The sequence below is a fragment of the Puma concolor genome, chromosome B1, assembly GCF_028749965.1.
Source record: "Puma concolor isolate L17-30 chromosome B1, mPumCon1.1.hap2, whole genome shotgun sequence".
NCBI classification, from domain to species: Eukaryota; Metazoa; Chordata; class Mammalia; order Carnivora; family Felidae; genus Puma; species Puma concolor.
Window position 1 is genome coordinate 19,746,097 of NC_141670.1, and position 16,714 is coordinate 19,762,810.

Consider the following 16,714-nt stretch of genomic DNA (forward strand, 5'->3'; position numbering starts at 1 on the left):
CCTCCTTCCCAGTGCTGCAGGACCCCTCCCACAGGGGGCCAACCATGGCAAAGCGAGCTAAGCCTGCCCCTCCTGCCCCTGTGCACCTTGAGGATCCACCCCAGCTAATACACCAGATCCCATTGAAGCAGCACCACAAGGCTGGCAGTGCGCAAGTAGCCCAGACAGGGGCCACACCACTCCACAGTGAGTCCTGCCCCTGGGAGAGGGGAAGAGAAGGTACAACCAGTCTGACTGTGGCCCCAGCGGTGGGCTGGGGGCAGATATCTGGTCTGACTGCAGCCCCACCCACCAACACAGTTACTCCAGACAGCACAGGGGAAGCGCCCTGCACTTTGGAGGCACCCCAGGGACTACCCAAAATGACCAAATGGAAGAATTCTCCTCCAAAGAAACTCCAGGGAGTAGTGACAGCTAATGAACTGATCAAAAACGATTTAAGCAATATAATGGAACAAGAATTTAAAATAATAGTCATAAAATTAATTGCTGGGCTTGAAAAAAGCATAGAGGATCAGAGAATCTATTGCTACAGAGATCAAGGGACTAAGACACAGTCAGGAGGAGCTAAAAAATGCTATAAATGAGGTGCAAAATAAAATGAAGGTGGCCATAGCACAGGTTGAAGAAGTAGAGGAGAGAATAGGTGAATTAGAAGACAAAATTATGGAAAAAGAGGAAGCTGAGAAAAAGAGAGAGAAAAAAATCCAGGAGTATTAGGGGAGAATTAGAGAACTAAGTGGTGCAATCAAAAGGAACAATATCCGTATTACAGGAATTACAGAAGAAGAAGAAGTGAGAGAAAGGGGCTGAAGGTGTACTTGAACAAATCATAGCTGAGAACTTCCTGATCTGGGGAAGGAAACAGGCATTGAAATCCAAAAGGCACAGAGAACTCCCTTCAAATGTAACTTGAATCAATCTTCTGCACGACGTATCATAGTGAAACTGGCAAAATACAAGGATAAAGAGAGAATTCTGAAAGCAGCTAGGGATAAACAGGCTCTAACTTACAAAGGGAGACACATAAGAGTAGAGGCAGACCTATCTACTGAAACTTGGCAGGCCAGAAAGCAATGTCAGGAAATCTTCAGTGTGATGAACAGAAAAAAATATGCAGCCGAGAATCCTTTATCCAACAAGTCTGTCATTCAGAATAGAAGGAGAGATAAAGGTTTTCCCAGAAAAGCAAAAACTGAAGGAATTCATCACCACTAAACCAGCCCTAAAAGAGATCCTAAGGGGGATTCTGTGAGTGAAACGTTGCAAGGACCACAAAGGACTAGAGATATCACTACAAGCATGAAACCTACAGACATCACGATGACTCTAAACCCATATGTTTCAATAATAACACTGAATGTAAAAGGACTAAATGCTCCAATTAAAGACATAGAGTATCAGAATGGATACAAAAACAAGACCCATCTATTTGCTGTCTACAAGAGACTCATTTTAGACCTGAGGACGACACCTTCAGATTGAAAGTGAGGGAATGGAGAACTATCTATCATGCTACTGGAAGTCAAAAGAAAGCTGGAGTAGCCATACTTATATCAGAGAAACTAGACTTTACAGTAAAGGCTATAACAAAAGATGAAGAAGGACATTATAATTACAGGATCCATCCATCAGGAAGAGCTAGAATTAAAAATGTCTATGCACCAAATATGGGAGCCCCCAAATATATAAAACAATTAATCACAAATATAAGTAACCTTATTGATAAAAATGTGGTAATTGCAGGGACTTTAATACTCCACTTACAACAATGGATAGATCATCTAGACACAGGATTGATAAGGAAACAAAGGCACTGAATGATCCATTGGATCAGATAAACTTGACATATATATTTAGAATTCTGCATCCCAAAGCAACAGAATATACTTTCTTCTCGAGTGCACATGGAACACTCTCCAAGATCACATACTTGGTCACAAAACAGCTCTTAATAAGTATAAAAGAATTGAGATCATACCATGCACACTTTCGGACCACAATGCTATGAAACTTGAAATCAACCACAGGAAAAAGTCTGGAAACCTCCAAAAGCATGGAAGTTGAAGAACACCCTACTAAAGAATAAATGGGTCAACCAGGCAATTAGAGAAGAAATTAAAAAATATATGGAAACAAATGAAAAGGAAAATACAATACAAACCCTTTGGGATGCAACAAAGGCAGTCCTGAGAGGAAGACACATTTCAATCCAGGCCTATCTCAAGAAACAAGAAAAATCCCAAATGCAAAATCTATCAGCACACCTAAAGGAACTAGAAGGAGAACAGCAAAGATGCCCCAAACCCAGCAGAAGAAGAGAAATAATAAAGATCAGAGCAGAAATAAACTATATAGAAGCTAAAAAAAAACAGTAGAGCAGATCAAGGAAACCAAGAGCTGGTTTTTTGAAAAAATAAACAAAATTGATAAACCTCTAGCCAGGCTTCTCAAAAAGAAAAGGGAGATGACCCAAATAGATTAAACCTGAATGCAAATGGATTTATTACAACCAATCCTTCAGAAATACAAACAATTATCAGGGAATACTATGAAAAATTACATGCCAACAAACTGGACAACCTGGAAGAAATGGACAAATTCCTAAGCACCCACACACTTCCAAAACTCAAACCAGAAGAAATAGAAAATTGGAACAGACCCATAACCAGTGAATAAATTGAATCAGTCATCAAAAATCTCCCAACAAATAAGAGTCCAGGACTAGATGGCTTCCCTGGGGAATTCTACCAGACATTTAAAGCAGAGATCATACCTATCCTTCTCAAGCTGTTCCAAAAAATAGAAAGGGAAGGAAAACTTCCAGACTCATTCTAAGAAGGCAGCATTACTTTGATTCCCAAACCAGACAGAGACCCAGCAAAAAAAGAGAGCTACAGGCCAATATCACTGATGAATATGGGTGCAAAAATTCTCAACAAGATACTAGCAAATCGAATTCAACAGCATATAAAAAGAATTATTCACTGTGATCAAGTAGGATTCATTCCTGGGCTGCAGGGTTGGTTCAACATTCTCAAATCAATCAATGTGATACATCACCTTAATAAAAGAGAAGAACCATATGATCCTGTCAATAGATGCAGAAAAAGCATTTGACAAAAGTCAGCATCATTTCTTGATGAAAATCCTCAAGAAAGTTAGGATAGAAGGAACATACTTAAACATCATAGAATCCATCTATGAAAAGCCCACAGCTAATATCATCCTCAATGGGGAAAAACTTAGAGCTTTTCCCCTGAGATCAGGAACATTCAGGGATGTCCACTCTCACCACTGTTGTTTAACACAGGGTTGGAAGTCCTAGCATCAGCAATTAGCAACAAAACAAAATAAAAGGCATCAAAATTGGCAAAGATGAAGTCAAACTTTCACTTTTTGCAGATGACATGATACTCTACATGGAAAACCCAATAGACTCCACTAAAAGTCTGCTAGAAGTGATACATGAATTCAGCAAAGTCACAGGATACCAAATCAAAGTACAGAAATCACTTGCTTTCTTATACACTAATAATGAAGCAACAGAAAGACAAATAAAGAAACTGATCCCATTCACAACTGCACCAAGAATGACAAAATACCTAGGAATAAACCTAACCAAAGATGTAAAAGATTTGTATGCTGAAAACTATAGAAAGCTTATGAAGGAAATTGAAGAAGATATAAAGAAATGGAAAAACATTCTGTGCTCATGGAAGAATAAATATTATTAAAATGTCAATACTACCCAAAGCTATCTACACATTCAGTGCAATCCGAATCAAAATTGCACCAACATTCTTCTAGAAGCTAGAACAAGCAATCCTAAAATTTGTATGGAACCACAAAAGACCCTGAATAGCCAAAGTAATATTGAAGAAGAAGACCAAACCAGGAGGCATCACAATCCCAGACTTTAGCCTCTACTACAGAGCTGTAATCATCAAGACAGCATGGTATTGGCACAAAAACAGACACATAGACCAATGGAATAGAATAGAAACCCCAGAACTAGATCCACAAATGTATGGCCAACTAATCTTTGACAAAGCAGGAAAGAATATCCAATGGAAAAAAGACAGTCTCTTTAACAAATGGTGCTGGGAGAACTGGACAGCAACATGCAGAAGAATGAAACTAGACCACTTTCTTACACCATTCCCAAAAATAAACTCAAAATGGATGAATGTGAGACAGGAAACCATCAAAACCCTAGAGGAGAAAGCAGAAAAAATCTCTTTGACCTCCACCTCAGTAATTTCTTACTCAACATATCTCTAAAGGCAAGGGAATTAAAAGCAAAAAATGAACTATTGGGACCTCATCAAGACAAAAATCTTCTGCACTGCAAAGGAAACAATAAAAAAAAACTAAAAGGCAACTGGCGGAATGGGAAAAGATACTTGCAAATGACCTATCAGATAAAGGGCTAGTATCTAAAATCTATAAGGAACTCACCAAACTCCACACTTGAAAAATAAGAAGTCCAGTGAAGAAATGGGCAGAAGACATGAACAGACACTTTTCCAAAGAAGACGCACAGATGGCCGACAGACATGGAAAGATGCTCAATCTCACTCATCATTAGGGAAATACAAATCAAAACTACACTGAGATACCACCTCACGCTGGTCAGAGCGGCTAAAATGAACAAATCAGGAGACTATAGATTCTGGAGAGGATGTGCAGAAATGGGAAGCCTCTTGCACTGTTGGGGGGAATGCAAACTGGTGCAGCTGCTATGGAAAACAGTGTGGAGATACCTCAAAAAATTCAAAATATATCTATCCTATGACCCAGCAATAGCACTGCTAGGAATCTACCCATGGGATACAGGAGTGCTGATGCATAGGGGCACATGTACCCCACTGTTTATAGCAGCACTTTCAACAATAGCCAAATTATGAAAAGAGCCTAAATGTCCATCAACTGATGAATGGATAAAGAAGATATGGTTTATATATACAATGGAATACTACTTGGCAATGAGAAAGAATGAAATCTGGCCATTTGTAGCAACGTAGATGGAACTGGAGGGTATTATGCTAAGTGAAATAAGTCAGGCAGAGAAAGACAGATACCATATGTTTTCACTCATATGTGGATCTCGAGAAACTTAACTGAAGACCATGGGGAGGGGAAGGGGAAAAACAAAGTTAGAGAGGGAGGGAGGCAAAGTGTAAGGAGACTCTTAAGGACTGAGAATAAACTAAGGGTTGATTGGGGTTGGGGGAGAGAGTGGAAAGTAGGTGATGGGCATGGAGGAGGGCACTTGTTGGGATGAGCAGTAGGTGTTGTATGGAAACCAATTTGACAATAGATTATATTTTAAAAAATAAAAAATAAAAACAAAACCAAAAAAGAATGTATCTCAACATAATAAAGGCCAGATATGACAAACACACAGCTACCATCAAAGTGAATAGTAGAAAGGTGTCAGCTTTCCTCTAAGATCAGAAACAAGACAAGGATGTCTACTCTAACCACTTTTATTCAACACGGTGTTGAAGTCCTAACCAGAGCAACTAGGAAATAAAAAATATGCATTCACATTGGAAAGGAGAAGTAAAACCATTAGTCTTTACAAATAACACAATATTATATAAAGAAAACCCTAAAGACTCATCCAAAACATTGGTAGAACAAAAAAATTCAGTAGATTTGCAAGGTACATTGATACTCAAAAATCCGTTGTGCTTCTTCACACTAATAGTGAACTATCAGAAAGAGATATTAAAAAAACAATCTCATTTACTATAGCATAAAAGTCTACAAATAAATGTAATCGAGGGTGTGAAATATCTGTATGCAGAAAACTACAAGAAATTAATGAAATAAATGGAAGACACAAATTATGGGAAGATATTCTGTGTTCATGGATTGAAAAAATATCGTTAAAACGTTCATACTCCCCAAAGCAACGTAGACACTCAGCGCAATCCCTATCAAGATTCCAATGGTATTTTTCACAGAAATAGAACAAACAATCCTAAAACTTGTGTGGAGTCACTAAAGTTCCTGATTGACCAAAGCAATCTTGAGAAAAAAGAAGAAAGCTAGAGGCCTCATGCTCCCTGATTTCAAATTATATTACAAAGTTACACTAATCACAACAGCATGGTATTAGCATAAAAACAGATACATAAATTAACGGAACAGAATAGAGAGCCCAGAAATAAACACACACATATAGAGCCAATTAACTTACAACACAGGAGTCATAATTATACAACAAAAAAGGATAATCTCTTCAATACACAGTGTTGAGAAAACTGGATAGCCACATGCAAAAGAATAATCCTGGACTACTATCTTACACTATATACAAAAATGAAGTCACAGTGGAATAGACATGGCTATAACCTGAAACCCTAAAACTTTGAGAAGAAAACATGAGTAGTAAGATCCTTGACATGTCTTAGTGATTTTTTTTTAATTAATATGACACCAAAAGAAAAAGCAACAAAAGCAAAAATAAACAAGTTGGACTACATCAAACTAAAAATCTTCTGCACGCAATAGAAACCATCAACACATGAAAAGGCACCCTGCTGAATGGGAGACTATAATTACAAATCATATATTTGATAAGGAGCTAACATTCAAAATAGAGAAAGAACACATACAACTCAATAGCAAGGAAACAATACAATTTAAAAATTGGCAGAGCAGAATAAACATTTTCCCAAAGAAGGTATACAGGTGGCCAAGAAGTATATGAAAAAATACTCAACATCATTAATGATTAGGGAAATGCAAATCAAAACTACAATGATATGTCATCTCACACCTGTTAGAATGGCTGTTATCGAAAAGACAAGAGATAACAAGTGTTGGCACAGGTGTGGAGAAAAGGGAGCCTTGTGCATGGCTGATAAAATGTGAATTGGTACAACCACTATGGAAAACACTATGGAGCTACCTCAAAAAATTAAAAGTAGAAATACGTGATCTAGCAATTCCACTTCTGAGGTCATACAAAGAAAATGAAAACACTCCTTCAAAAATATACACACTCCCATGTTTATTGCAGATGTGGAAACAATAGGTATTTACAATAGGCAAGATGTGGAAACAACTGTTCATTGATAGATGAATGGTTAAAGAAATTGTGGTGTGTATAGATACCCAATGCAATATTACCCACCCATAAAAAAGAATAAACTCCTGCCATTTTGACAACATGGTAGGGTGTACAGGGGCTTAGGCTAAGAAAGTAAGTTAGACAGAGAAAGACAAATACAAATATTTCTCTTCTATGTGGAATCTAAATGAGAACAAAACAAAAAACAGGCTCAGAGATGGAGAAACAGAAGAGACAGATGGGTGGTTACAAGAGGTTCGGGAGAAATGGGTGAGTTTTTATTTTTATTTTTAGTTTAAATACACTGAGTTAAAAATTTTAAAAAGATTACCAACAGCATTAATTAGCAATAGTGAAAAAAGGAAAGAAAAAGAAAATCTGACACAATTGTAAAAGAAAATAGGCAAATGAGAATAAAAAAACTTAATGCACAGAAATTTTATTTTGCCCCAGTAAAATTTTTCAATGTGCTAATTTAAGATTGCACACAAAGAAACACTTACTTAATTTTTTATCATTGAAGAATTTACTTAATGTAACAATTAAATAAAATTCACATAAGACTATCTACCACATCACTAGTATATACAGATTTCTATTTTGCTACAAGATAAACTTCCATAGATAATAAGGAACATTATTATTAGTAACTAGTAACGAGTATTATTTTTATAAAGTCAGATTTTTTTTCACGTTTATAAGTGCAGGTAACTCTTCAGTTTCTATCATCAGCAATAATGTTGACAATTTCCCCTCATTATTATTTAGTTTATCCCTACAACATCCCATGATGTATGGTAACAAATAAAGTTCCTAGATGTTCTCCTAAGAGTGTGCCTTCAATGAATGACTCACCTCCACTCTCCAGCTGCCTTATTCAAAATACGAGGTAGAATCACTGCTCCCAAAAGAAATTTTACAGTGTGGGCCCAAAGTGTATATTTCCCATGACCACTACAAAAATATTTTTAAAGGATCATTGTCAAGCATTAGAAACATTTTGAGATCTGGTGGTGATTACATTCACACATATGTCATCATTTCGTACACACAGTTGTTAATGTTTATGGTTTATAAATTACACTTCAATGTATCTAATTTAAAGAAAAAGTTTGCACCCAAATGATACCACAATTTACCCATGCAGGGCCCCATAAGCGTGCTAACAGCTGTGAATGGTCAGCCGGGAAGTAAGGCAGTGGAGAATGCGGTGTAGCAGTGCCCTCTGCTGGTAGGTTAGGTCAGGAGCAAGGCTGCAGGTGCAATAGGTGCGTGCAGTAAGTACTACATCCTGTATATCAGAGTTATATGTGGATTATGAACTGGCAGAAGACCCTTGACTTCTACCAAAACAAACACAGCAAAAACAGGAAACATCACATAACAATCTGTACCTGACACTTGTTTTGATAAGTTGAACCGGTCTTCCTAAATGATAAACACCTGCCTGTTCCCTGTAGGCAGTGGAATTCGCAAACCCTGTCTACATGACTGAACTCCATGCCCTCCAAGTCCTTTCTCCCCTTTGCACCTATCTACATACTATTTCGACTGCCCGACCTGTTGTCTTCATTTCTATTTGTCAAACTCCCATCGTTCTTTAAAGCCAAGCTCAAATGTCACTGTGCTCATCATCTCACTGCAAATGTAGATTTACAGAGTCATTTCATGTATTTAACATTGATACAAGACTCAGCTCCTTTTTTGCTTTAGTATTATTTTTTTTTTTTTTTTGCGTTTTGATACCACATTTGGTTTTATGAGACCCCTCCTCCTTTTTTGGAAATACATGTAACTGATTTTCACTTAAAGGAAATGCTTGAAGACAAGTGATTAAGGAAATGATCATACATGTTGTAATGGAACATAATTTCGCTGCCTCTTTTAGCAAGCATTTTTTTATGTTTCACTCCCAAATTGTTCCTTTAAGAAAAGCCCCAGCATTAAAGTCTATTGTTTCCCAAACAAGAACAATTCCACAAGTTTATTTTGGTGTTTTCTTTGGCCACATAGTTCAGCAAGCATGCTTATCACCTTCCATTTGAGCTACAACACACGCACACACACACACACACAAAACCACACACAACAGTGTTTTCTTTCTTGATTGCTTTGTTATCTGTGCAATGGACGACCATTCATTTTGTTCAATGAGGAAGGAAAGTGGCTGTGATTAACTTCCCCAACCTGTATTTATTGTGGCAGAAAACACTATTACTGGCTAAACTTTTGAGAACATGGACCCAGTGTAAAGGATGAGCATTCAAAGTGTTAGAAATTTAATTCCAGATATACAAGCAATAATTCTCAAACTGTCCAGCTTCTGCTAATACAAAATGACACATTGGAGAAGAAAACATTCATTTCCTTCCCGGAGCTTGTCCAAGTTGTCTGAGCAGTTGAAATTTTCTATTACATAAAAATGGCCACTAATGCTTTTCAACAGTTGTCCTTGGTGCACAATCTCTTAGGTTTGCAAAGAAAACATCTCCCACAATACTGTCCCCACACAATGCACACATTATCTGTATAAAAATGAAAAGAAAAATATTGTCCAGAAAAGAAATATGGAAGAAATGTGATATAACAACTTAATTACAAGGGATTATAAGATGTCAAATAAGTCACAAGTATGAAGATAGAAGAAACAATGGATGTCCAGCTACACACAATCAGTGCAAATTTCCCCCAAATCACTTCACTTTTATTAAGTAATAAACATAATGTACTGTGATATGTACAGGTATCTATGACATCCTTGCTTTTCTGGTAAATTAATTTACCAAATGCACCCAGAATCATCCAACAGAATATTCCCTTCAATACACCCTACTTCTTCGCATGTACTTAGGTTTTCAACTGGTATTTTCATTTTAGTATCACTTTTCAATGCAATTTTCAACCTTCACTGTTGTATCTTGGGATTTATTAACCAAGTAGGGTGACATTCCTGGCAGGAAGATATGGCCAATGTGGGGAGGAGTTTGAATCTGGCTCTTGGTAAGCATGAAGGTGCCATTGGTGGGGAGATACAATGGCTCATTAGTTTCACCTACATCTTTTTAATTATATGTCCTCTATATGCCATACACTGTTCTAGGTTCATTTGGATTGGTTCTAATAAGGATGTCTATGTGAAAACAGTGGTACAATGATAATCAGGTTATTAGGATTAGGTTATTTGCCAAATCTGTATGATGTCAGAATTCCACACTTTAGTAGTGGTTGACATCCATAATTTCTGCTACAGATCCTACCTTCCTCTATGCTGTCAAGATCGAGACAAGGATAAGATGGCACCCTAGGGAAATTTCTGGAATAAACAATATACTGGAAAAATAATCATAAAATGGGCCTAAGTCATTTGTATAGTTGTACAGGTCGTCCAATGTACATGAACCACTCATTGAGCGGTGAATGGGGATGAATTCAGCACCTTCTCTGTTGTCCAGACCATTTAGCCTGGCATGGCGTTGCATCTCCCCAGAGCATAAGGAACTTTAATAAATTACAGAATACATAGTCTACCTACCAAGTCACTCACCATGTGCACAGGATATAGCCAACACCCAGAAGATGCTCCTTTTTCTGATCTGCATAAAGATTCCCTTACAGTCTTTATCAGTCTGGAGTCAGCATCCTGAAGATGCATAAGTACTGGAGACTGAGAATCAGAACAGAATCACTGAGTCAAGGAAGTAAGAATATGAGATTCCACTTGGGGAATGGTACAGAATTGCAGAAGCTTTCACTGGGACTGGCTAGTCCAGGTGAGGTTTGAAATACACGATTTAAATCACCACAAAGACACCCAAAAGTAGAAGTGAAGGCACCACAATATTTCAGGGCAACAAAATAAGGAATTTCATCAATATTAAGCTGCTTGAGGGCTTTCTGCTGCCACTCAAGATCAGTCTCAGATCTGGAAAAACACAAAGCCTATGTGTGGGGGGATGAAAGATCCAGCTGAGGAACAGCTGAAGAGGGCTAAGGGCTTAAGAAGGATGCGGAAGGCCTGTCTCTCTCTACGCTTGCCTCAGCTTTATGTCAACAACTGCAGGGCACCTCAGACCCAGTCCATGCTCCATTATGGCTATAGGCTCTGTGTGTTGGAGCTCTAGAGACATTGTGTGAAAGAGGGTTAAGGGAAGTGCATGAGAAAGAGATCAGTCTGCTTATCTGTGTACAGTCTGACTGTAAGCACTTTACCAACCTGTGCACCAGCAAACAATTCCATGTCCCAGCCTTGTGAGCCACATGCAAAATCTTTCCTGTTGCATTCACTTTCATATGTTTGGCATAACTTATTTTCTCCTCTAAAACAGCCAGAAAAAGTAACCTGAGGATTTGTACCAAATATTTCTTTCTAACCTGTAGGGTAAGGTGTTCAAAGACTACAGTAATGAGTTTATACAACTACCATTTGGCTCTGCTGAATATCATAGCCAATAACTGGATCCTACTGTGCCCATTCCTAAACTGCAAAGAAACTAGATAAGATAGAGAATATATATATCAAAATGTGCACATCACTGACCCTGGGGAGAATAAATCCAGCATGCACACCTGGTAGGTGAGTATGCTGGTATGTAAGGGACAATACCTTTCTTTTTTTTTTAATTTTATTCAGCAAAAATATGTGAACCCTTATATGTACTAAGCATAATCTCTGTACCCACCAAAACTATAAAATTAAGGCTTCCAATAAGCACCCATAGTTGCTACAAGTGATGTTTTTGTTGCATTAGGCTTGCCAGGGACTTCTTCCCAGGACAAGCAATCCACTGGCAGAATGCTTTGCTTCCTACCAGCTAAAATAACTCTCCTATAAAGTGCCATTCGTGAATCAAAACCATTCTTCAAGGAGTTTTAAAATATAATCACCAGCATTTCCTCAAGGTAGGCAGTTAACCTCTGCATGCCTTAAATACTCTGGGAAATAGGAAAACGATGCTTGGTGTAGAGCAGACTGAACGGAATACGAGTGTTTCACAGGTTGGAAATTCTGCTATTGTTTTTCTATGGTGCAAATTCTAACGCAGCCTCACAGCTTCCCTCTGTGTTCCTAGCATAGCTATAAAATGTTCTTTATAGATGGAAATGATTGCTGAGTGGAGTCTCTAAGGAAGAGATGTGGTTTGCTCCTAAGCCAAGAAATAGCAATATCAAGATGTCCCCACAAGGCATTAGCTCTTGATGTGAGCCTGTGATGGCTCCCATGGGCTTCCTTGACTTGATAATGCTTTCGGTGCACAGCTACTTCTTCCAGAGACTTCCCAGAGGTCTGAGAACATGCCAGGGTCAGTATGTAACCCATGGGCAGGATATTTACCAGAAAGTACCTGAAGCTCTGTGCTTTGGCATGAGACATTCAGCTCAGATGATCTTTCAAGAACTGATATATCACTTTGAAGCAGAGTTTGTGTCCCTGCATTAAAATGATGCTTTTTGTACTTAGGTGAGCCACTTCCCCATTCACTGCTCTGAGCTCCCTCAGGAGCACACCCCAGAAGGTCCATTTGCCAAATGTGGCCTGTGCTTCACTTCTGCCCTTGATCGTCTGAAAGTGTAAATTATAATCCAGATTCAACCCTATGAATAACTCCAAACTCAGAGCACTGAAAGAGCTAACACAATGTTGATAAATATTTAACCCTAAAAGGATGATGTTTTTAAAAAAGGAAGATATAGTAGTATTATCTATTTTTTCTAAAATCAAGAAGTCTCATTACTAGTGTCACATGTGTATTAATTGTTACACACATGCCTTCCCCTGTACTTTAGCTCTCTGAACATCTACAGTGACAAATTTCACATCATTGACACTTCAAATAATGAATTTTTTCCCCAAAAACTCACAGTACCAGGAATGAACCCACAAATAAGAAGAATTTCAAATATTCTAAATACTTCTCCTGAGTAATGAATACATCTTTTAATTTTATATCAAATCACATATATATACATATATATAATTGGAAAGTTGCTTCTATTCATTTTATATTGTTAGTTAATTCCTTAAAACATGGTACTGTTTCACCATTCAACATGGTACATTCAACATGGTAAATTGATTTCATGATCCACTCATAATTTGAAACCAACAGTTAGATTAAAACGATTACAGACAGTAGAATGATTTGCAGAATGCTGCAGGATGTTGAAAAGACCCTCTGGTGAACAGTATTTCTTATCATCAGAGGTAATGATGAGGCCATTAGCAAAAGGCACTGCTCTGGAAAACTACTGTTAAAACATGAACCTTTAGAGGTGCCTGAGTGGCTACATCAGTTAAGCGTCCAACTTCAGCTCAGGTCATAATCTCAAGGTTCGTGAGTTCAAGCCCTGCATAGGACTCTCTGCAGTCAGCACGGAGCCTGCTTCAGATCCTCTGTACGTACGTACACACACACACACACACACACACACACACACACACACACCTTTAAACTGTGATATCCTCTAGTCTAGGATCTCCGATTACATGTGCCATCTCTGTCTCCTTTAGAGATTGTTAATTAACCATTGCCTATCCATCATGGTATCTTTCTCCTTGAGCCTACCTAAGACTTCAGATCCCTTCTCAATACTCCATTCCAGGCAATGGCTTGTTGTAATTGACAGGAAACACAACACCTATCTGCCTATCTGATTCCTAGACTCTTTTTATGCTGCTTTTGAGTCATCTTCCAATTTGCTACTTCTAGACAGATGGGGAGCTTTGAGGATGAGATAATAAAAAGAAGGGCAAAGCAAAGAGCTAGGTGACTAGAAACAGCCCAAGGGGTCTCACCTAGTTGATGAGGACTCAGGATGCAGTAGTTAGACTATGATACAAAAAACTACACAGTTTGTCCCAAATTGTTCCATCTTTTATTCTGAAATTTCTGATCCTCCAAACTTTAATCATATATCATCATTTTTATGTAAAAGTCTAGCTTGACAAATGAGCTGACAGAGGTACTTATGCATGCTCCATAAGGATACCAGATGTTTCTTCTGTTATCTGTTTCATTCTAGGTCTGCTTTCCTTCTTGGTATCTGTCTCAATTTACTCTTCTATCTATCAGTATGTTTTTCCTTAGGCTATCCCTTTATTAGGAACAATCCTCCCTATCCAAGAGATATTCTTGGTTATATCTAACCCCAGGTAACATTCAAGATGTGACTTTTTTTATACACACACATTGATGCACATTTTATTCCACTATTCCAAGGCCTGAGAACCTATTCAGTACCCTATAAAATTAATTAACTTTCTATTAACCAATTATATCTGCATAAAATTTTAAAGATGATAAATTCCAGAAATATATAATCTGACGAAACAGTGATAAATGTTATTTATTTGTGTTTTTATGATTCTGAGTTTATTTTGACTCTTGCTTTGAAGGCAGGTACCATATCACCTTCTCATTTTTTAGGTAAAATTTATAAATGATAAAATGCAAAGAATTTAAGAATATAATTCAATAAATGTTGACAATTTATACAACCAAGTAACTGACACCCCTAAATAAAACAGTTATTTCTATTTCCCCCAGAAATGTCCTTTATGCCCTCTTCTGATACCTCCATAAGCAATCATTGTCCTGATTTCCATCTTTATAGATTGATTTTGTCTTTTTAAAATTTTTTTATACTTCTTTTAAGTATAACATGAAATGTATAATTTTAGTCTAGCTCAATTTGCTTAGCATTTTTGGAAATGTATACATCAGTGGCTCTTTCTGCTTTATTGCCCAGTAATATTAATTTATCCATTCTCCTAATGATGGAAATTTAGTTTGTTTCAGTTTTTGACTACTGTAAATAAAAATTCTACAAAAATATTAATGCAATATTTTGGTAAATATATGTTCTCATTTCTCTTGGGTAAATACAAAGTAGTGAAACTATGAAGTGTTTTTAACTTTATACCATTCTGCTGAACAGTTTACCAAAGTGTACTACTTCATACCCCACTGACCACATAACACTATACACTTTTGTTAAAAGTTAGTGTTGTACATCTTCTGAATTTTCCCCATTCTGATTGTCATATCACCTTCTGGTATTACTCTTTTGGATCATCGGTTTATATAGTAAGTGTTGCATGGAGGTCTGGTTAACTATACCGGAGCCTATATGCACAGCTGAACACAGTCATAAATGCTAATGAGAGAGACAGAGGTGATAACAGAAATGTTGAAATGAGCTCTCATACCTACAGTTAGAAATATTTTTATATCTTCCAAAGACAGAGATACTGTATAAAGCCGTATCTACTGTTTCTCTCTTCTTTCTGGTATTACCTGAGTAGAAAGTTCTTTAGGCTAATTTTACACAGAGACAAAAAAATCTAATCTATGACTTATATCTAAGATCTTAGATATCTTTTATTCTCTAATATTGAACTCATTCACATTTCCTTCATTGAGCTCAGAGTAAATAACTGAACTGAGTCAAAAAAAAAAAAAGGTAGGTAAGCTCTTTGCGCCCATTCTATAATTAGATGTAAATTCACTTAACAATATTGTTGCGAATTAATTACATGCAATTTTATGTCCCTAGCTGTCATGTTATAAATTGATTTTAATGAATGGAAAGTACTGGGAAGCCAGTTACTAGAGCTGCTTCCTGTCATAGGTTTCTTATTCAGCCTTCAGATTAATCAGCACTCTTACTTTCTTGTTCAAATTTCCCACATGTAAGTTTGGGGAGGATTATGGCAGAAGCAAAAGTTTGTATTGGAAAACTCCAAGCTGGGAATCCTTTGCTCTCAAATCTTGCTATGTTGACATGATGTTTTCTTCCATCCCTACCATCGAAGGATGACTCAATCCTTCCCCAGACTTGTCACATGCCTTAGCAACCTCTATTTCAATGTCTCTCTCTCTCTCTCTTTATCTCCATCTCTTTTTTTTTACTCTATGTTTTGACTCTCCTAATACACCAAGTGTCTCTGAAATCTCTACCTATGAGATTCAGATATATTTTCTTTTGAAAAAAAATTATTTATCAAATTCACCCCTTTTCTCATTCATTGCCACTGCTTTAATTCAACTCTTACTTATTTCCCATTTTAGCATATATAATTTCTAAAACTCCTAATTCTTATCAATTTCTAGTCTCTTTACATAAAAAATCCATATATATATATGTATATATGTGTGTATATAGATATATATATATCTATATATATGTGAATATAGAAATGTATGTGTATATATATATATATAGATACATATTTCTTAATATTCTTAATATTTCTTAATACTTCTTCAAAGTATCCAATTTTCCCCACAGTATATATTTCGAATTCCTTAATCAGGCAAAAAAATAAAGTGTCATTATTATCTTGCCTCAAATCTCCACTTTCATTTTACCAGTCTTTCATATGTGCAGACTTCAAGTACACCAATTAATTACTAGTCACCAATTAGAACTTACCCCTTTAGAGCATCAAAAATTTCCATAAGCTATTCTTTCTGTCCAGAATTCTTTTCTTCTTTATTATAAGCTTTACTATAAGCTTACATGTCCTTCAAGGCTTTTCTCCCATGCTACTTGCCTTGTGATATCTCTTTCTACTAGAGTTGGTCATGTTAGTTTCTCCCTCTGCACACCCACATTCTCTCATACCAG